The sequence below is a fragment of the Adiantum capillus-veneris genome, chromosome 23 (assembly GCF_014529385.1).
Source record: "Adiantum capillus-veneris isolate H3 chromosome 23, ASM1452938v2, whole genome shotgun sequence".
NCBI lineage: Eukaryota > Viridiplantae > Streptophyta > Polypodiopsida > Polypodiales > Pteridaceae > Adiantum > Adiantum capillus-veneris.
The window spans coordinates 89422607-89445741 of NC_140953.1; the positions used below are offsets into that span (position 1 = coordinate 89422607).

The window sequence follows — 23135 nt, forward strand, 5'->3', positions numbered from 1 at the left end:
GTAACCTAACAGGACATAAAAGTGTCCTTTCAGGGTTTTGAAAAAAACCTCCAAAACCATAGTAGATCCACTCATTTTGTAAAATCCTTTCATGAGGTTATAGTTCAAGGCCTACTACACATGGAAAAAATAAGAGACTTGTAAAATTTCTCATCTTTTGGTCACACCAAGCCTCCAAAGTTGATGGACCAGTACATTTTCATCAAAACAGTCATTTCTTATGTTTTGTTGCATAAAAATAAGATTAGGGAATTTTGTAGGACTTGAGATAAATTCCCTAGTTAACTTCAATGGGTTGGTGATCAGAACATATGATTGCTTCTCACTCACTATTTTTTGTTTTGCCAAAAGAAATAGGTACAAAAAAGTTGAATTTTTACCATTCTGCAAACCTATCATCAAAGTTTCTATAGCCACGCTCAATACAAATAATATATGCATGTTCTCTTAGTTCCCTATTGTCCTTTAGGTTCATAAGGAGCCTCGGAGCCTGTCAAAAGAATAATACATCTCTTACCAAGGGGAATCGTGGGACAAAGATGAAGTGCTAAATACAGCAAACATGAAAAAACCGGGTTCAACATTATGAGTTGTAGAATCCCATAGAAACTATTCAATATCTAGCCAAATTTGATCCTTATGACTAGATATGGTTACTACCTAAAAAATGCATGTAGTTGTCACAAGAAACTAACAATATTGAAAAATCTATACTTGATATACTAGAATGTTTCATTTTCTTCTATAATTGAAAAAATCAACCATCATTGTCTACCATGCAAAACAGGGTATTAGGTGCCCCAAAACTCAAGGAATATTAGCTTTATGTTACAATATGCGACATAGAAAATCAAAACTGCATTTGGATATCATGAAAGCCACCAAAAAAATCATAGAAGAGCTAAAATTGGCTAAAAAACAGGATTTGTCAATTTTTGTAATTTGGTCATAACTTACAGCTTTAACATTTATTTCTCCCTAGAAGCATCAGGACATGTTGAGGACTACTAAAGATAGTTCTCTAGCATTATAGACCTCACAAACATGAATTCTAGAGTGGTATAGTTGCAAAAAGTTGAAAAAAAGCCAAAAATAGGACCCGTTTTTACACACAGTTTAGGTTGTGAAATGTTGTGCAAGGACAAGGTTAAAGATGGAATTGATATTCCAAAAAAATGTTGAGTTTTTTTCAGCTCATGAGACAACTTTCTAGACAGATAGCACCTCAAAATCCATTTTGAAACTCATGACATAATTCAAGGAAAATGGTCACTTAACAAGACATAAAAGTGTCCCGGGCCATAAAAGTGTCCCATTACCAACCTAGTGTTAAAGGCAATGGGTTATGCTTTCTAGACCAGACTGATTACAATATATACTCAGCATGGCTATGGCAAGCCTAGCTCTGAACTGATTTTACTAGATGTGAAGGGAACGCCTCTCTCTAATTGCAATCACCTATGATTCCACCTCGAAGGCTTGTGGCCTTACGCAAGACCTTTACATGTATGATTTTTTTAATTCACGATAAGATTGCTAGCCAGGGGCTATCTGAGCAAGATACCATGCTTGATGGTGCTTTGATCTATATGTCTGTCAAATATGGTGCTATCACGATAGCATGAGAAGTTTTGATGGGGATTCTCTCTAGGCTGTCATCTCTTCGAGTGATTGTAGGACTCTCATGCTAGGACTCTCATGGAATTGGAGGAGTTAACTTTGAAGGCGAGATAGTTGAGGAATGGCAAGAACACACTGCCCTCGAGAATGTGTGTGTACATCCCAAGCTTCACCTGGCCGTTGCTAAGGTTGAATCCAACAGGGAGGTGCATGAAGGAGCTGCTCGACAAGCTTTCATTATGCTGTGAGTGTCGGTGCGTTGCTGTTGCTGCTGCTTCAGTGCTTATGAGCTCGCCCAGTAGTATAGCACGAGTCAGCAGTAATAATAATATTCTTAAAGCACAAGCTCAGCAGATCAGCCATTCCCTCAATATGTCAAGCTTCCCAAGAACTAAGCGGCAGGCTTGGAAGGCGATTAGTAACACTACAATTTACCCTAGCGTTTAATAATTATTGATGGGGAACCTTGCTAGAGCCGATTTTTACACATGAAAATGACCTATACAACATTACTCATTACAAGCGCAGTTCAATTCGGAGGATGCTCACGCTCTTCCGTTTTGGTAAAGTTAATTTACATCAGCAACAATACGAGGGAGGGACCACATAGAACTAAGTGAAACGAGTCCGCACGTGGGGTGGAGTAAGGTGATCAATGGTGGAGAGGGGCTAGCCTGAATCTCGAGGTAAACATGATACCCCAAAAATTTAGGGCTCTCTTAACTAGCCATAAGGGGGGGGGAGGTTTGCGAGGGAGTAATAATTGATGAATGTCATTTAACTGATGAAGAATGCGTCGCATAGATGAGGTTTATGTCATACATTGTGCAAGATTATGATTCAAATGAAGGGCAATAGTGCGTAAGAAACATCCTTCAAACGGGTGTCGCCGAGTCCGGCCCCTCGACCCACTCTCGTTTTCTCGTACAGATTGTTCAAGTCACCCCTACTTGTTTGAGATCATGCTTGGGCACAAGCTCTAGTTTTCCATTGAATGAAAATGACTCAGATGACATGATGGTGTATGGCATTCTTAAAGAAGCTGTGAACAAGACAGAGTGGGTTCTGCGGACCCCAAAACGCGAAGATGCATCGACGGAGAGTCACCTTGCACCCAGATTATCAACACCGCAAAATACAACTCCTCCAAAGAAGGGCATAAAAAATGGTGCTACCTCTACATTGTGCTCTGCCCCTTCAAGCTCATCATTAACACCCGCAGAGCTTGCCAAGAGTTCCAACAAGAAGAATTACCGAGGAGTACGGCGTCGGTCGTGGGGCAAATATGCAGTCGAGATCCGAGACTCTGCAAGGCAAGGGGCCCGTGTTTGGCTAGGGACCTTTGACACGGATGAGGAGTCCGCTTTGGCATATGATCGAGTGGCATTGAAGATGTGCGGGGCACACGCATTGCTGAACTTTTCCGTTAATGTCGTGGCTCCAATGCTAGAGAAAGAGGTGGAGACAAAGAAGAAGAAGAGAGTGAAATGAGAAGCACTAGTCGAATATGGAGTTGCAGGCATCGAGCAACAACGTCAACAACTCAAGCGCATGCAAGATCCATCATCATCTTCACCACCATCAAGTCTGGTAGTGAGCTTTGAAGGAGAGGGGTGAAGATAGAAGAGCTAGATGATGTGTTTTGTTTGCATGAGTTGCGCGAGTGTTTCTTGCCTTTCATCGGCCTCCTCATTTGCTAGCGCCATGGCTACCCTGGCCAACTGCAATGCAGCCTCTCATGTGATAGAAGAGTGCTTGTGCCTCTATGTGTGTGTGTGTGTGTGTGTGTGTGTGTGTGTGTGTGTGTGAGAGAGAGAGAGAGAGAGAGAGAGAGAGAGAGAGAGAGAGAGAGAGAGAGAGAGAGAGAGAGATCTCAGTACGTGTTGTTGAGCGATCATCAAGGACATGGTGGGAGTCCATGAGAATTAGGCATTGGTTCCTGGTGGGGGAGTTAGTGAGAGCCTGCAGCCTCCCATTTGGCTGACAAAGAGTCGAAACTCATCGGTGAGCTCATCTACAGAGTCGACCTTGAAGACATATGGTATTGCACAAGATGCTAATATGGACAAAAGAATTCACTTGATATTGTTATTCAATGGTTGTGCTTGGAACTACCTTGATCGATATGTATGCCTGATGTGGTGCAGTTCATCGATCACAAAAAGTAATTTACGAGCTCTCGTCATTTTTTAGTGGATGAAGTGAGGGTGTCAATCTAGACACAATCACATACGCTCTAGCCTATTTTCAGCTAATGCAAAGTGAGGTTCTCTCTCTAGATGTAATGTTATTTCAAGCAGTGCATTGATTGCTACAAGGTTAGGTCAAGAAGAGAGAGAGAGAGCTTTTTTAAGCAGATGCAGAGAGACTGCATCTCTCCAAATGCAATCATGTACAGTGGCACCTTGAGGGCATGTGGTAGTACACAAGATGCTGGTATGGGCAAAAGAAGTTATGATGATATTGTTAGTGAGTGTTTGTTAAAAGAAAACGTTGTGCTTGGCACTGCCTTGGTCGACATGTATGCCAAATGTGGTGCACTTCATAAAGCGGAAAAAGTGCTTGATGAGCTTCTTGTCGAGGATGTCATCTTTTGAAATGCACGGCTGACACGCACAAACCCTCTCGATCTGAGCCTCCAGAAGAACCTCTTGGATGCTAAGGAGGCAATCCCATCTTCAAACCACAACATGGATTTGAGAGTGCCACACAAATGGGGCTCCCCTGACACACTAGAGCCACACCCCCTCTCAAACCCAATAGAATGCCAGGAACCGAGGCTTACATGTCAATCTCCGAAGGAAAAAGGGCAGTCGAAGAGGATTCTACAGCCAGGTGCCCCCACCCAGGGCGGTCCTATGCATTGGCCTCAGCCCACAATCCACCTTGCCTCCACTGCAAGCCCATGTGCCGTCCGTCAACCCACCCTAGCGAGCCTTCCCTGCTCTTAGTGGGCGAAACGAGTAGAAGGAGCCTGTAGGCGAAGGCTCTTGAACCCTTGTCTCGACCTCAGCCCACAATCCACCTTGCCTCCATTGCAAGCCCACGTGTCGTCCGTCAACACACCCCAGCAAGCCTTCCCTACTCTTAGTGGGCAAAACGAGTAGAACGAGCCTGTTTGAACCCTTATCTTGACCTTTTACTTTAAGTAGTGCAGGAGCGTAGGCTATCATAAGCTGGCAGTTGTAGGTGAGACATTGAGGGAGATGGCCTAGCCACTTGTCCTAAAAGCTCAAGTCGATCTGCTCGATTGCCTCTGATTGATGTTGCTCATATGTGACTGCATCTAGAGAGACATCCTCGCTTTGTCCACTGAAAAACGACCAGAGCTCCTTGGCCCTACCCACGTTGGGCATATTCTGCAGTCACTGCATTTCAAGAGACATCTCAAACATAAAGCTCCTCAAGCACTTCTTATGCTTCATGAAGTGCACTATAGGTGGCATACATGTCGACCAAGTCAATGTCAAGCACGATGTCACATTGCGGTGTAAACAGCGTGGAGCTCCTTGGCCGTGCCAAGTTAGGCATATCCCGCATTCAGACGACATCCGCGATAGGAAGCTCCTAAAGGACTTTTTGTGATCTATGAAGTGCACCACATTAGGCATACATGTCGACCAAGGTAGTACCAAGCACAACCACTGACTAACAATATCAAAATGAATTCTTTTCGCCCATATCAGTATCTTGTGCAATGCCATATGCCTTCAAGGTGCAAGCGTACTTGATTGTATTTGGAGATCTCTCTGCATCTGTTGAAAATAGATCTCTCTTCTCCTGACCTGATACTGGTAGACATACTCTAGAGCATCTGTGATTTCATCTTGAAGAGAGCAGGAGCATAGGCTACCATAAGCTGGCACTCGTATCTGAGACATTGAGGGAGACGGCCTAGCCACCTACATGTCCTAAAATCTCGAGTCGCACTGCTCGATGGCCTCTCACTACTGCTGTTTGATGGCCTCTGAGCTCTCGACGACAAATTCCAAGTTTGCCTTTATTTTCTTTGGTTATGGAAAGTGTATTTTTCTAGCCCTGCTGGACAGCTACCTCTCTCTCTCTCTCTCTCATCTCTCTAACAGTGTGTCAGCACGTCTCTTTGTCTATCTGCGCTGTCCCCCATGGGGCTGCAAAGAACACCATCGGAATAAGAAAAATGTGACACGTGGCCGGGGAGGGAGCCAGAATCCCCCCCCCCCCCCCCCCCCCCCCCCCCTTTTTGTGATCTATAAAGTGCACCACATTAGGCATACATGTCGACCAAGGTAGTGCCCACTGCCAAGAACAATTACCACTGACTAACAAGATCAAAATGATTTCTTTTGCCTATATCAGCATCTTGTGCAATGCCATATGCCTTCAAGATGCAAGTGTACTTGATTGCATTTGGAGAGATGCCCTCTCTCTGCATCTGTTGAAAACAGATCTCATCATGCAATCAACACACTCCTTGAGATAACATTGCATTTGGAGAGATTCCCTCTCTCTGCATTAGCTGAAAACATTCTAGAGCATATGTGATTGCATTTGGAAGAGAGCAGGAGAGTAGGAGCTGAAAACATTCTAGAGCATATGTGATTGCATCTCAAAGAGAGGAGGAGCATAGGCTACCATAAGATGGCAGTCGTAGTCGAGACATTGAGGGAGACGGCATAGCTACCTGTCCGAAAAGCTTCAAAACAAGCATCCTTTCATGAATCGGTGCCCGTAAGCGATTAACGCAAGGGCTGGGAGTTAACGCAAAGGTGCAAATTAGGCAAGGCTTGTGTGTTGGCCGCCAAGAACAAGATCTTAGGGCTGATCTGGGGTAATCCCTTCAGGGATGAGAGAGAAGGGAGTAGCGATGGCTGAGCTGGCTCCATAGCACAGAAAACGCAGCCTGAGAGGTGAAAACACTGCTGTTTGTAGAAAACACAGCCACCAAGGGGGATCGATCTCAGTTTTGAGGGAGTTTTTCATGACGGAAGCAATCAGCAGGGGATCCTCGGCTTAGGAGAAGAACCTCAGCGTCTGATACCATGTGAGAGTAGTCAGCAAAAGTGAAAGCGGAAGCACTACCAACAACATCATATAGCTCAGGTTGAGTCCTTTCCAGGAATACATCCATGTCTGCTTCATTTTGTCCACATTTTCCATATGGTTATAAGCTCGTGCTGCATTCGACCACAAACCATCAAATTTCTCATGTAGCTTACTCTTGCATTAAATTTGTTATTGAGCGTATTTCTCTTTTAGTTTTTCTACCTGATCTTGCATTTGATTCATAACCTTTTGAAGCATCTGTAGCATTTTTGTTTGATTTATTTTGTTGTAGTCCACTCCATTCATGGCTACTTCGACCTCATTTGTAGATTCTTGATCTATTAATATTTTTACTTGCATTGATGTTACATGCAGATACGATGTTTGTGTTAGTCTGACATATGGTTTGTTTTAAATATACAGATACGGTGAGTGACCAGGGTCATAGATTGAAGTTGACGTTCATCAAGACTTTGCTACGTACCACTAGACTATCAGGAGAGGCTTTGACAAAGGCTTTGTCAGATTATATGGAGATGGATGATGCCAGTTTAGACAGCTCCATCGAGTTTCAGGATCACAATTCCATTAAGAAAAATATGAACCCTCTAGGGGCCCTTTGAGATTAAGGTTAATTAGAGGCAAACCAATAGGAAGAGGGTGGTGGACACAGTCTATACCCTCAAAAAAGTAGGGGGACAAGGTAGCCTTACACCTCTTAATGGACTCTTACCTAGTGAGAAGGTAAGGGAGGTGGCTAGGGGAAAGGGAGGGAAAGGGGGGGGGGGGGGGGGGGGGGGGGGGGGGGACCACTTTGACCTTTTTCCTCCCACTTTTGGCCCGGATTTAAAAATACACTAAAAATTTCAAATTTACAAAAAAAATCAAATTTCAAGTTTTCCCTCCTTAAAAGGTCCCCTAACCTATTTCATGGTCAGAAAAGTATTTTTGACCTCCAAAAGTCAAAAACGTGCACTAAAAATTTTCAAAAAAATAAAATTTTTCAAAAAAATTCAAAACATCATTTTCCACCCTCCAAAGTTCTTCCAAACCTATTCTATAGCTAAAAAGTGATTTTCTCTCTCTACAAACCCTTTTCCAAGCTCTCCATGGCTGCAACAACTACATGCACCCCTATAGTCGAGCATTATATCTCTACTATCTTTCTCCCATCTCCATTGTAGCACCAAGCAATCTTCTCCCCCATCTCTTCCCCTTGCCCACCACATAGTTCCACACCAAGCTAGCTCCTATCCCTTCTCTCATCTCCATTACAGCATGAAAACAAGATTCTCCTCCTTCTGCTTTCATTCACTCGCACTACATGGAAACCTCTACTCCCGAAGGTGGAAAAAACATCAACTCACATGACTTGCATACCACAAGAACAGGAGGTGTGAATAGTGCATGGGCATTGCAAGGATTCATCTCCAACATAAAGATAGAATGGTGAGAAAACTACCCTTATAGCTTACATTCAGAGCTTAAGATCATCTCCATATTTAAGTTTATCATGCTGAAGGGAATTAACCTCTTTATGGTTTCAATGTTTAGGCTTTACACCTCATAACATTGGGTGGTGCTATTTTGTTGATGGCTTTGGTGCGCCGCCATCTATAGTTTTGTAGCATTTGATTGAGTCTCACAATGTAAGTTGTGTTATCTATGGAGAGTCATCAAAGATTTTTCTTATAATTTATTCTTTGTATAGTTGTCATTAGATTATTAGAATGATATCATTTTGTACTTTATAACTTTGTGCTCACATAATCTGTTGTTTACTTACAAAGTCAACTTGTTTTGAGAGGACATGAGCAAGCAACCATGTGCAGAGATGGAAATCACCCTATTTTTGTTCCGTGAGGAACCTTTCACTACCGTGTTAAAAGATTTTGATAAGAATAGTAGGATTTTTGTAGAATCTTGAACCATTAGGTACTCTCTAGGAGCTCTTAGAAAAGCCATCCCTATAGTACTACTATCTTCCCTAGTGTCATGGACACACAAATACTCGTGTATATGAATCTCTAGATGAGAAAGACAAATACTTGTAAGAGAAGCCTAACAGCAACAACATTGTCTCCATTTGTAATTATTTTTATGAGGCTGGATTCCTCTATAAATGCAATATAAATATTTCTTTTTGTTAAATGGTGTCGCACTGAGTGAGAGTATCATACAGATTTGAGAAATATTGTTGATTTTTATGGATATTCTGATTTGCCTGTAAGATGTTTAAAGTTTCAAGTTTTACTCATTCCACCATGAAGAAATTCATGCAATATTTTGATTTCAGTTTAATCACTAATGGTTATTCTTATTAAGCGGATCATAACCTTTGTCAAGATGTCCTCATTTGGGGATGTTGAATATATATCAATGGCAACATTTCAAAAGTTGATAAAGCTAAATTTTGCTTTCCAAAATGTTATTGTTTCCATACTATGCCTATGCCAAGCTTTACTTAGAGAAATGACAACTTGAGATGGAGGTGTAGATATACAGGGGTGACTTATTATTGACTCTTGTTTCATCATATATATTAATATATATATATATATATATATATATATATATTATAAAGCCTTTGAGTTTCCACCTTTTTGAGTAGTGTTGACAAGTTTTTGGTATCAAACCTTCTTAAATATCCCTATTCATTCGCTATTGGTAGCTATTTATTTGGTATTGCTAAAGATCATACCAATAGCTATCACCTTGTGAACTGAATTGTTGAATTGCGAATTTGATTTTTACTATGTAGCTCATTTGGATAGAGAAAGTGTAAACATAAATTATAGATACATGCATTGTTAACATAGAAGATATGTATCACTCGAACTTATATAACTGCTAATCAAGAAACCTTTGGTTGGATACTTTAACAATAGGGGTCACATGTGGTTTCAAATACCAAAGAAATGGCTTGACCAAAACATTCCCAAGAACACGAGGTGAACACAAGGAAGTAAAAATTGGCTCCTTGGTTGGTTGATTTCTAGTGCTAAATGTTCTGAGTGCACAAAATTTGTGAGGCCTTTGACTTTGGGAGTTCACTAAAGTATATGTAACATAGCACATGTGCTCAACAGAAGGGAGTTTATATTCTTGTAAAGTTACAGAAACATGTGTAGGTAAGGCCTATAAGGGCTACTTTGAATCCATTGTGGTGAACGCACATGATATAGGAAAATTTTACATAGTGAATACTCCGGACATCAAACACTACACCTCTATCTCATGGCCATACATTAAAACAAAGCCCCTATTTGTCATTTGAAGCCCTAGGGACCCTCAACAAGAGGGACCACAACGGCGCACAGAATGGCCATCCAAGGACAAATAGGGGCCAAGATATTTCCAAGAACAGGGGATGGACACAAGGAAGTAAAAAATGGTTGATAAGCATGATACAAGGTTTAGGTATCTGCCATTTTGGGGGGGGGGCTTGCTATGAACACATTAAACTGCCCAGTTCTATCTCATGGCCATGCATTAAAATTTTTGGATGGCCAGTTTGCGCGCCCTTGTGGCCCCTCTTGTTGAGGGTCCCTGGGGCCCTAAAATGACAAGTACAAGCTTTTTGTTAATGCATGGCATGATACAATGTTTAGCTATTTGCCATTGGGGGGGGAGGGGGAGTTTGCTATGAATACATTAAATTGCCCAATTCTATCTCATGGCTATGCATTCAAAAAAGCCTGTGATTTCCATTTTAGGGCCCCAGGGACCCTCAACATGAGGGTCCCTGGGGCCCTAAAATGACAATCATAAGATTTTTTCTTATGCATGGCCATTTTTTTTTTATATATAAGTGTTGTACTCTTAGGCTGTTTTCAAGAGCTTCTAGTGTTCAATTGGCTCGGAATCTGTCTGGGCTTGTCTCACATAAATTTGTTCATCTCGTCGCGCTCTTCGACCATCCTCTAATGCAAAAAAATCATATCCTACTCGGATTCTCCAAAAATCAACGTGCAAGTTGGCAATTTCTTAAAAAATGATGTAAAACAAACATTTCTTACTTTTTCCTTAATCTACGGGCTCGAACAAGCATTAAAACCATGGAATCTGAAAATACTCAGAAAACCAATATTTTTTATTGTGTTAAGGACTGCATTTCCTACATACAAAACTTTCTCAAAATCTCACCCTAACACCTTCAAAAGTGGCTTCCAAGGAGTGCCGTCGATAAAAAATTGAAATTGAAGGAAAACAATCAGAATGAACTCCTAGACTGTGTACAAACTTTAAAATAACCAAAATTTATTTTTAAAAAAATTTATTGCTAAAAATTTGAAAATAGACCACCCTTGGACTTCCCACAATGATAGAAATCAAAGGGTTCAAGGAGAGGTCTGGTGTCACAAGTGCAAGGTAGGAATCTAATCGAGGTTTATTCCGTCAAGATCTTACCAAACAAAAACAAACTTACACTTTAAATGACTACAAATTTTATTTAACTTATCAAAAAATCTAAAATATGGTAGACCTAGAGTGCTCTTACACATCAACAAACAAAAAAGTCCAAATTTCTTCTTATTAACTTTGATAAACCTACATCTGTGAACAACTTCCAAGGAGTAGTGCGGTCATAGTTCTTACATCCATTCCATGACATGGTATACTCCTGGGGTGGCCTATCACATAAAAATATCTTTGGTAGGAGTGCCCTCATGTTAGGAAAGGGTGTGTTGCTACTGATGAAAAGTTTTTGCATTGTCCTACTAGGGATCTCTCCATATTAGCATAATGATTTTTGGTGTAGTGGGAGCCACATTGCCGCTGAGGAGAGCTTTGTGCCACTGTAGAAAAGAGAGAGGGGGGAGGGAGAGAGAGGAACATAGGAGTAGACAAGGGGGTAGTGTGGGAGAGAGAGAGAGTGTGGAGAAGGAAGAGAGAAGGGGGCAGGGAGGGAGAGGGAGGAACATGGGAGAGAAGGGGACAGTGGGGGAGAGGGAGAGAGAGGGGAGGAGGAGGAGAGAAGGGGGCAAGGAGGGAGAGGAGAGGGAGAAAGGAGAGAGGAGGAAGAGAGAAGAAAGTTTTTTTTTTGGGGAAGTTTCTTTTTTTTAAAAATGGACTTTTAGTGCTTGTAAGTTTAAAAAAAGGTCAAAAAATACTTTTTTGATATGGATATATGTTGGGGGGGAGTTTTAAGTCAAAAATACGTAAAAATAACTTTTTCTTAAAAAAGTCAAATTTTGGCTCTTAGTGATCCACGTTTTTGATGATGTGGCCACACCTCTTTACTCCCTTCAGTTTCAAAAAGCTAGAGAGAGAAGGTGACCTCCTAGGTCCACATCCTACATGTGTCTAAAAAAAAGGCTAGAAAAGCCTACTCAAAACTAGCTTCTTGAATGCCCTTGTCCCCTTAACCCTACACACCATTAGCCTTAATCCCTAAAAATTAGGATTCCTTACAAGGCCCATGCAAGGTTCATATTTCTCCTAATGCAGTTTGCCCGTACGTCCTGGAGAGGGTACATCCTCCCAGCCACACACAGGAGTGGAGACTTCCTCTCATGCAGATCAAACCATAGCACATCGGTAATCTTCTCGATTGATAAAGTAGTAATGTCATTTTGTTTTTGATATAGAAATATTAACATATGTATTCCCTTGATGTCTTTGTTTGCTTAGGACTCCTATTCCAGTTACATCACATCACGAGAGTCAGCAGCTTACTCCTAATGCACTTCCTAGTACTCAGTTGACACCTGATTCACAAGCTAGTGGCCATCAGCCTCGGAGGTATATTTATTATGGTGATTATGGATTAAATATCAAGTAGTTTTTAAAAACTCTCATCTAATCTGCTGTATGTTTATATTGCATGTAGGCATCATCGGCAGAGTAGCGCGCCACCAGGCCGATCGACTCGTGAGACACCGCCTCAGCCGCCAGCTCCCCCACCAGTGCCTCCACCTCCACCAATGCGCACGTGCATTGGCAGCTTGGGTGTCACATGCGACATCTTGCCTGATGGGGCTATCCTCCAGCTCGGAGCCGATCCTCCGGCATCGCCCTCAAACGTCAGATGGGAGACCTCTGCTCGTCTTATCTAAAGCAAGTTCATATACCATGGGAGTAGGTATAATTAACATAAAAAATATAAATTTTAGTTTGTTAGTTGGATTATTAATCGACTTTATTTTGCAATGTAGTGATTAGCATGAGGATGACAAGAAATATGTTATCAACACACTAGAGACAGAGTATGGGACAGGATGGAGTCACAAGTAGATGGTCAAGCAAATGTGCAAACTCATGGATCATTGACGAGACGCAGCACGGTAATTAAAAAGAAAGAAATATTTTTAACATCTATGTCTCTCTCTCTCTCTCTCTCTCTCTCTCTCTCTCTCTCTCTCTCTCTCTCTCTCTCTCTCTCTCTCTCTCTCTCTCTCTCTCTCTCTCTCTCTCTCTCTCTCTCTTCTCTTGACTCTCGATCTGTCAAGGTGGAAATCGATCGGAGCTGCTCTCTGAGTAGGTGTAGCGTATAATAGAGGTAGGCTGTCATGCAACTCTCCCAAGGGTGCGTCCTGAAATGTTGGGGTGCATGATTTTTTCTCTCTTCTATCATGCTCGCCGCTTGGGACCATATGAGACAAATCCAATGTACATGGTGTCCAGCCAAATGAGCATCCTCAACACTTCCAGGTGTCCCAAAATTTTTGTGTGTTGATGGCACAAGGTCTAGAAAAGGTGCATTCGTTGCAGCAGCCACTCCTCTTAGATCAAAATCTTTATCTTCCCAATGCTCAGGTCCTAACGAGGAGTTAGCTTCTGGTAACAACAGGTTGTAGATCTACACTTGTACTCAATCTAGTGGAATGTAGCTTAGTAGCTTGATGCCCACTTTCAGCTCCCAAAGCTCTCTCGATCGATGTACTTAGGGTGCCACTTCCATTGTTACTTCCAACCCCCATATTAAGGTCACTGACAGTCTTGTCACTATCTTCATTGGTTCCACATTTATTCAAATCAAGACCATCATTGAGTTTGGGTAAATTTTGACCTTGAAGTATGGCACCTCCTCCAAATATGCTGCCACAAGTTCTTCAGTTCATTTTTCCTCACTAGTTTCACAAGAAAGTCCACAGCTCCCTTTGACAAGCATTTGAATACCACATTCATCGAGTCATGAGAGGACATCATGATAACTGGAATGTGCTTGAGGGCCCCATGGTTCATAATTCGCTCCAATATACCTATGCCGGATAAACAGGGCATCACGACCTCCGTCAGAACAAGATTGACTTGGTTTTTCTGGTCCATCAAAAGCTCCCATGCTAGTAACCCATTGGAGGCAGGTGTAACTTCATAGCTGCAATTGCGTAGGAGAGCACCAACTAGATCAAGCTGAATGCATGGAACTGATGCAAGTCTAGGCTATGTCAGCAATGACGGCGGGGATGATGACACCGTCGTAAGGGCTGAAATCTGTAATCTCGTATCTGCTGTCCAAAAACGCTATGGGCTGAAATCTGCGACTATGTCCAAAAACGCTGATTATGGGACTGTTCTGTAGGCCTTTGACACTGAAAATCTGCAGGTTTAGGGCTGAAAACTGAGTTTTCTTGGGGCTGAATGTGCTACTCTTTAGGGGCTCAATATGTTGGTCTTTCATTGCTGAAAAACGCCATGCTAAAAATTGTCAAAAATGCTAGGTGATGGGTCTCCAAAAATGCTAGGTTGCTGAGCTTCTGCTATCGATGGTTGCTGAGCTTTTGCTGTCGATGGATATACATCTACACTAAGTGACTTCATAGCTGCAATTGCGTAGGAGAGCACCCACAATGTGTTGGCTGGCATCATCATCCTCCACGAGTAGTACGTGGAGTTGTTGATGAGGAAGAAACCTTTCCCAACGAACGACTGCAACATATTGGGGCTGGGCTTTATGTTTTTGTTCTTGTTGGGAACGGCAGTGGGCTTGCCAAAATCCTTTATAAAGTGCCTGGTGAAGAGCCCTGCTTGTAGCTGTAGTCGCATACCCTTTCAAGACCTCTTTCATGAGAAATCTAAAGCCTTTCTGGTCAGTGAAATCAAAGTTTCCAAATTGGGAGGAGAGCCTAGTAGGCTGTGCTTAATGAGAGGCCTACATGGTCATCAAGCCGCAGATCCTTCTTAAACCACAGAATGGCAACATCCTTGTTGTTTGATGTTTACATTGATGCATTAGCTGACACAGCCAAGATTCTCCATGTAAACTGTCAATAGGTACTACTCCACGGTGAGACCCAAAATGGTAGAGTTTAGTCCCGTTATAATCTTGCTAAAAATGCTCTTTGTTGATATACTTATGTGATCGAGATGCATGATTCCAACAGCTTCCTAGAACGTGGTGAGTGCTATCCACCTGTGCGATTCTAACAACTATGGAGGTATCCTTTCTGCAGCTGCAATTGTGTTTTGAATGAGCGAGAACTACATTGTTGTGAAGAGGTTGATGCTGAATGTGGTGATTGCCACTAGCATGGCCATGCAGCCGTGACTGTTGGTGCGTATGTGATGAGGAAAAGAGGCATGAGGCTATAGTAGACGTCCGTTCTTAGTGAGAGATTGAAATGATCACAAACAAGGTGAATGGACACTATCCGTGCAAGTGAATGAGACTGAGATATAGAGAGAGAAGAGAGATACGACATCAGAGACGTTGTAAAACCCTCCTCCGAAGGCCCCACTCTCGTCGGCAAGAGCGGTCTACTTATGATTGCACAAATTGGATCAAGCTGAATGCATGGAACTAATGCAAGTCTAGGTTATGTCGGCGATTACGATGGGGATGATGACACCGTCCTAAGGGTTGAAATATGCAATCTCGTATCTGCTGTCCAAAAACGCTATGGGCTGAAATCTGTGCCTATGTCCAAAAATGTTGATTCTAGGATTGTTCTATAGGTCTTTGGCGTTGAAAATCTGCAGGTTTAGGGCTGAAACTGAGGTTTCTTGGGACTGAATGTGCTACTCTTTAGGGGCTCAATCTACTAGTCTTTCATTACTGAAAAACGCCATGCTGAAAGCTGTCAAAAACGCTAGGTGATGGGTCTCCAAAAACGCTGGTTGTTGAGCTTCTATTGTCGATGGATATGCATCTACACTAAGTAACTGGGTATGCACGGTCTACGAATAGACTCACAAAAGTGCCAAATCGCTTATAATCTAGACTAACTGGATTAACTGAACCCTGATCATGTTGTAGCTTATCCATGGACACATAGGGTTGGATGTGTCACGTGAGAGAGGGTGGTGAATTCATTGTTTGTTTTGTATCTTGTCCATTGCCTTATGCCTCAGAATGGACTTCACAATGATCCACTAGCGTGCTTGGTTAATAGTCCTTTTGGTGCAAATTAGACATTAAGCATTATGATTTCTCATAATGTCCCCCAGTATCTTTGATGATCAACACATAATGGAGACTAAATCATATGCTATGGACTTGCTGACAACGTCGACGATGATGAGGACGACAACGAGTTGGGCCGGAATCTTAAAAAAGCTATGGCTGAAATCTGCAAATCTTTATCCACTGAAATTTGACTCTATGTTGATGATGATGATGCAACGACGACGCATTGAAAACGTAGATGCTGAAATTTGCGTTTTTTCGGTTGAAACTGCAAACACTCGTGGATCTGACCATGCGGTGAGGAATTGCTGCAGGAAGGTGAGGTCTGCGAGGTTCGATGATTCTACGGCAGAGTCTGATTGCTTAAAACTGAAAACGTTGGTCTAGATCTGGGTTTCATCGCTGTAGATCTGCAAAATGCTGGATGGTTATGCTGATGCAAAAACGCTAGGGCTGATCTGCTATCTTGCTGTGGAATCTGCTAACACTAGGGCTGATCTATCTTCTGTTGTGCTATCGGGGCTAATCTGCAGTGCAAAAACGCCACGGCTGATCTATCATGCAAAAATTCTAGGCTTTTCAAATGGGCTTCACTGTCGGAGGTAGTATCCTCATATCTTGGGCAGCGGCGTGTTTTGATTACCTTGTACATAGCTACAAAAAGAAAAATGAGTCTGAAGGGAATCGAACCCTGACACTAGCCATATGAGGCTATCACCACGAGACTCCCCACCACCCACCCTTATTAGTAAGCTTTCAAAAGAATAAAAATCATGACTTAACAAAATGAATTACTATGAGATTAAATCTTACCCATTATAGGTTGATTTGTGAGTTGATACGCACAGATAATAGTCCTCATCATCATCTCTAAGATAAAGCATCAATAAAATCTCATCTTCTTTATCTTTGTTTACTTCTTCAAACTCCTCTGCCGTTAAATCTGTGTTGACATTCATTTCCTCCATGTGCTCGACATCCACTATTTCTTCCTCTTCGGTGTTTGTAGTGTCAGAGTACGGATGGTTGTCGTTCTCATCATCTACAATGTCATCATGATCGGTGAGGAAAATTCTACGCGTCTCTAACATGGATGTGTATAGATTTGAGGATGTTACCAGTTCATCCCGATTTTCTTCCTCAGGGTCAACGCTATCAAACAACTGACGACCTCTAGGTTGGACATGCACAACTTTCCACCAAGGATAAGAATCTGGGTTATTGTAAAAGAACGCTTGCTCAACATGAGTTGGTACAATGTAAGGCTCTCTTATTGCACGCATTAACTTCGAGGAGTCGATGGACCAAAATTTGGAGGGTTCTCTTCTCATTGTGGCACCATTGCCTTTATACTCGGCACAAAACCAATCCACCTTCAGAATCACCTGTCAAAATGTATAACTTCAAGAAATCTACGTGTCATTCTTGTATGAGGAGGGATTTCATTCACCTGTTTGAAGATCCGATACGATATTTCATAAATGCCGACTATGGTTCCCACATAACCCAGTTCACTATCAACAAGATTTGTGTCTCTTGAACTTGCACGTGATAATTTCTTGAAAGAGGCAACAACGGAAGAATCTTGAGTTAGACGTAAGTCTTCAATAGCTTTTATTCAAATATGTTGACCATAAGCCCACATGTTTGTATACATTCGAGCCTAGATCAATATATAAATGATATAAGAAAAAAAGGAATATTGCTTATTTAGTTTAAAGTTTTCAAAACCCAAATGTTACCTTTCTTTCACATCTGATCATAAACTCTCTCTGTTCCCTTGAGATTGTCTCATGATCTCTATCTGCCCGTTGCATACGGGTGTATAACCAATCCATGAAAGAAGGTACGTCTTTGATGTTATTACGTTGGTTTGACGTCTGGATCTCTTGTTTTTACATCTGCCAACTCGTTGGTTCGCAAGTTCCTCCTCGTACTCCTCAACAAATTGTCGCATGCATTCGCTATTATAGACAATGAAAGTAGAAATATCCAAATTACCTTGGATCTTAAGTCGAAAAGGGCCCTTACCAGACAATACCTCGTCTGACATGGTAGAAGAAGACTCGTTTGTCCATACGCGTGGAGCTTCAAAATCTATTTACTCAAGATATTCACAAACGTAATACATGCATTCTTCAAGCATCCATTCTTCCACCATAGAACCCTCTAGTCTTGCTTTTTGACGTACATAACCTTTCAGTACTCCCATAAATCTCTTGGCCCAAAACATCCATTGAGTAGAAACAACACCAGCAAGCTCTATCTCGTCCACTAGATGGATTAGTAGATGAGCCTGGATATCAAAAAAGGAGGTTGGAAGATCCTTATCCATTAAACAAAGAAGCTCTATACATTCGAACTTCTTTTGTGGAATTAACCCTTTGTCAATTTCTTTAGATGTAATCCATCTATCAATAAAAGAAAGAAGATGTTAAAGTTATATTTTAATTAAGAACTTATCAACTAAAATTTTATACTAAAATTTAATGAGCGATAAATACCTTGCAAGCAATCCAAAGGGATATATTACATCTTGGACTCCTTGGGTAGTACATCCATCAATAACAAGGGGTAGAACATGCTGTATACATGATTAATCCAATCAACAAAACATGCAAGAAAATAAATACTTACAAAGATTGATAAAACATTACCTTCACAAAATTGTGCCAATCATGTGTTTTTAAACCAGACAAGCTCTTGTCATCTAAAGTGAACATGTTTCGACAAGATGCTCCATATCCTGTAGGCGTACGAATCAATTGAATCCTCTTGTTGATAGTCTGCACCTCTTCCGCATTGAGGTACCCATGGGGCAAGCTCATAGGTTGTGTCACATCCAGTTTCATTAGAAAGTGGCATGGCCATAAATTAGGATTTGAGTTTCGATCCTTTAAGTCATTTCTTACTGCCACTGTGTCTTTCAAGCCAACAAGGTGTTGCCATAACGAATGACCAACGTTCTTAAATATATGCATAGGATCAAGAAGATGACTATCTTCAAATCCTTCCAATATTCCAAAGTGTACCATATCGAAAGACTTTGAGCCAGAGAACGTTTTCCTATGGCTCGCACCTTCATAGCGTCATCATCATCATCGCTTATGATCTCCGACTCCGGATCGATAGCAGGTCCAACAGTCCACTTTAGATACCAATCCTTTAGTGTGTTTGGTATTGGACATTTCCCTTCTTCTACCTTCCCGTTGAAATATATGGCTTGCCTTATATTTTGTAGATGATGCTCTTCAGGTAAAAATCATATGTGTCAAAGATATATATTTTTGTTGAGGTTTTTGCTATAAGTTGATCTCAACCAATCACCACACACAGGACAAGCTTTATAACCCTTGGTACATATTCCTACATGAAAAACATAAAATAGATTATTAGCGTAATAAATATACAAAAAAGTATGAGAAAATGTATATATCTAAACCATTTACCTGAGCAAAAACCATATCCTGGAAAGTTGTGGATAGTCTATGCTAAGATCCCACGAACAATGAGCCGTCTTTCACCAATGCTTCTTGACATATCCAACACATCAATCCCTCTCCACAAATCTTGAAGATCGTCAATCAGAGGAGCCAAATATACATTCAGGTCTTTAACTTGTCGTTTTCCTGGGATAAAGAGTGAGAGCATTAAATGCTCTTTCTTAATACTAAGATATGGGGGTAGATTATAGTTAATAACCACCACCAGCCATGTAGACCATTTACTTGATTTTATGGAAAATGGATTCACACCATCTAATGCTACACCCATCTTTAAATTGAGTGATTCTTTTGCAAAATCTGGCCATAGCGAATCAATATGCTCAAATGCAAGACTACCCTGCGGAATTTGCATTACTCCATCTTTACTCTTGTGCTCCGCTCCCCATGTCATAAGCTTAGCTAATTCATGACTTTAAAACATATGTTTTATACGCAGAGCCAAGGGAAAATGTCTCAATGCCTTTCTAGGGACCTTAACTTTATCATCTTTATTACGAGGCGTTTGACATTTTGGGCACGTCACATTATCTTGGTACCGATGTCTATATAAAATACAACCATTAGGACATGCATGTATGGAAGAATAGTCAAGTCCAAGACTACTTATCATCTTCTTCACCTCATCGTGTGATGTAGGAAGGGAACTACTTGTCAGCAAGACCTTTTGAGAGACTAGCCTGCAAGTTGATTAAAAATATGATCAATAACAAGCACAAATATCGCTCTAAAGTATCTTTGAGCTTCTTCTCAAAGATACTTTAGAGCACAAATATGATCAATATGATTAGGAATATCGCTCACACTATCATTTTGATGCCAATCCTCAATAAAATTAGCCATGCCATCGTCATTATCAAAGATATCATCACGTCCATTAAAGTCCTTAGAATATTGTTTCTTTAGTCTTGCACACGTATTAGGATCACTCCTGCGTAGGATCCTCATGCACTCTATTGACATTTGAGATACGTCATGTGAATGTTGATTTGTGACGTTATCAATGTCATAATCTAGAATCTGCATATTTGAAGGTAAAGAAGATTGTATCGATACCATTCTTATATATAAAAGAAGAGAGAGATGTGCATGGAATTCAATAACATTTGGAGACAACAAAAAATAATATCAAAATAAATTAGCGACAGTACGGAATGTAATGCAAATTAAAGTGTAGAATTAGGGTACAAGAGTTCAAAATAACATTAGGAATTGTATACAATGAGCTCTTAACCCTCATCTTTTAAGGGTTCTCGTGGAGGTCTACGCCATCCATAATTGACTAGCAATTTATCACTAGCACGTAATGATATAATAGCATGGACAACTATATATCTTGGTACATCCCTACTCATGTGTCTTGGTTCATGACTATTCTCACACTCCACAAATGTGCAATTGGTTCTTGCACTTCTCCCTCGACTACTATTGATTAAACCTGCTATGTTTCCTTGAGAGTAAGGTCTTCCATCAACATAAAGTCTTTGGCTTCTGCATGTGTAATCCCTCTAGTAGAAAGAGAGACTGCATTGAGACATAATCCATAAGTAGTCATGCTCTGGATGTAGCAAGTGAGCTGATGCCATGGACCCCATCTATATATAGGTCCACAAAATGTCATAAGGGTGATCTCTGAATGAGGGGGCACATGCAAATCCTGTGCAATAAAGATGCCTCGTCCCGCTCCACTGATGGTGGACGGAGAAATCTTGTAGCGATTGCCCCAAAATCCAAAAACCACTCCATCTGAAGGAAGTGGTCCTCCTTGCTAGCCTCCGTATCGTCTACGATCATAGCTCTATACTAGATCGTGTAAATGAGTAGGCAACGGATGATCTCCACCCATCTCAACCTCCAATGGAGGAGGTAGATGATGTCAATAAACCTCGAGCTGCAAAACTGACAAATGACCTGTCCATGCCGTGTGCGAGAGACACGTGCACCACTGGTAGTAAATTCATCCTCGTCATCAAGTGAAGATACCTACATATATAATCTAATTACATTATATATATTAATCTTTGATTTTTACAACTCCAATATCAAACAAAGGGAGATCAAAAATATACCATAGGTCTATGTCGCTCCTCAGGTGGTGGTGCTTGCTTAAAAGTACCATAAGTCATCTGATGTGAAAAGCACTCCCCTCGTGGCCTACGATACGTGCCACAACAATGAGCACACTAGCATATAATAGGCTCATCATAGTAGAAATCATCGTAAACGGGTTCATGTGTAGTATCAGAACTCTGTGCACCTCGGCTACCACTAGTAGGAGGTGGTGGTGTACCCTGTGATTGATCCGAATCTGGATTTCAATTACCATAAAAACATGAGACATTTATCAAATGATCAAATAAAAAATTCAATGAAAATAACAAAACATTGAAGTCTAATAGTTATATGGTATATTCTGATGCTTATTGTAATTTAAAAAATAAACAGGCGCTATTGTATGGTGCCGTCAAACAAGAGAAAGACAACCATTTGCATGGAGACATGGCAATTCTTCCGCCAGGAGATGCGCCTATGCATTAATTTTCCTCAACAAAAGGTGTGTGCCTTTGGTAATATATATTAGAATTAATATGAACTTTCCTAGATTAATTCTAACTTTTCTCTAATCTATGTTATTTTGTTTATTCAAATTTGCTTAGAAGGCAACACGAAAGAGAGTAGCTTTACATCTTAGACCAGGGCGGATGGGATGGGATGGATTTGTGGCCACATTTGTGAGTATAGACCATTCACATTTTAACTCTTAAAGGTAGTATTATTGAACGCAAAAATTAATATGGCTTTGGTTGTGTCTTAATGTAGATGAAAGACTATGGTTGTGCATCGACAGCACAGGAGATAGATTACGCCACATACTGTGGCTATCGCGCTTTGTGTCAGACACTTACTGACACTCCAAATCCACTTGTACGTATCTTTGTCTTGCTTTGTAGTTTTTTTCATGGTAACTGTAATATATTCTTTTTCTATTTCACTAACTAATACATGAGCAGCATGGGGAGGCTGATATGACAGAGGTGGCTCGATAGGAGGCCGAGGGGCGACGTCGAGAGGCTGAGAGGAGCAGCGGCCCAATCACTGGCCATGATAGTGAAGATCGCGGAGATGGGGACAGTCATAGTCCCACTGTTCGGACCAGCGGTGGTGGCACTAGCGATCATGAGACCGATGATAGTGATTCTTCTAGTAGTGATGGATCACATAGTGATCCTGCATAGAGATTTCTTTTGCATATTTGGGATTGTTATATATGTAATTTCCAGTGTGCTTTACTACATCGTATGTGATGATGAGATTTATTTTGTATATGTGAGGATTGATCACCACACATTTTGGACACATGTACATAAACTTACTAATGATATATACTGACATGTGTTTGTTGCATCACTGAATTTGTCTATTGTCAAACAATTAATTATTTGTCAATAAGATAATTAGCCTAAGTAACCATCTCAATGTTATTTATTTGTCTTTATATATATATTTTTAAAAAAAGATGGATTGAAATCGTGGTCATTGTGCTACCAAATGATGATGTGGCATGTGAAACCTAGTCCTAAGTTTTCTGTTAGTTTCTCTACTTTTCAAAACTAAGGCATTTTGATCTTATAGCACTC

General features: G+C 41.0%; 3 pseudogenes; 2 read left to right on the top strand and 1 right to left on the bottom strand.

Moving 5' to 3' along the window:
• The first annotated feature begins 2424 nt into the window (after positions 1-2424).
• LOC147428137 (ethylene-responsive transcription factor 5-like) lies at positions 2425-3320 on the top strand (annotated as a pseudogene).
• A 657-nt stretch (positions 3321-3977) lies between these two features.
• Positions 3978-22733, top strand: LOC147428138 (uncharacterized; annotated as a pseudogene).
• Positions 18474-19182, bottom strand: LOC147428139 (uncharacterized; annotated as a pseudogene).
• Positions 22734-23135: the final 402 nt, after the last annotated feature.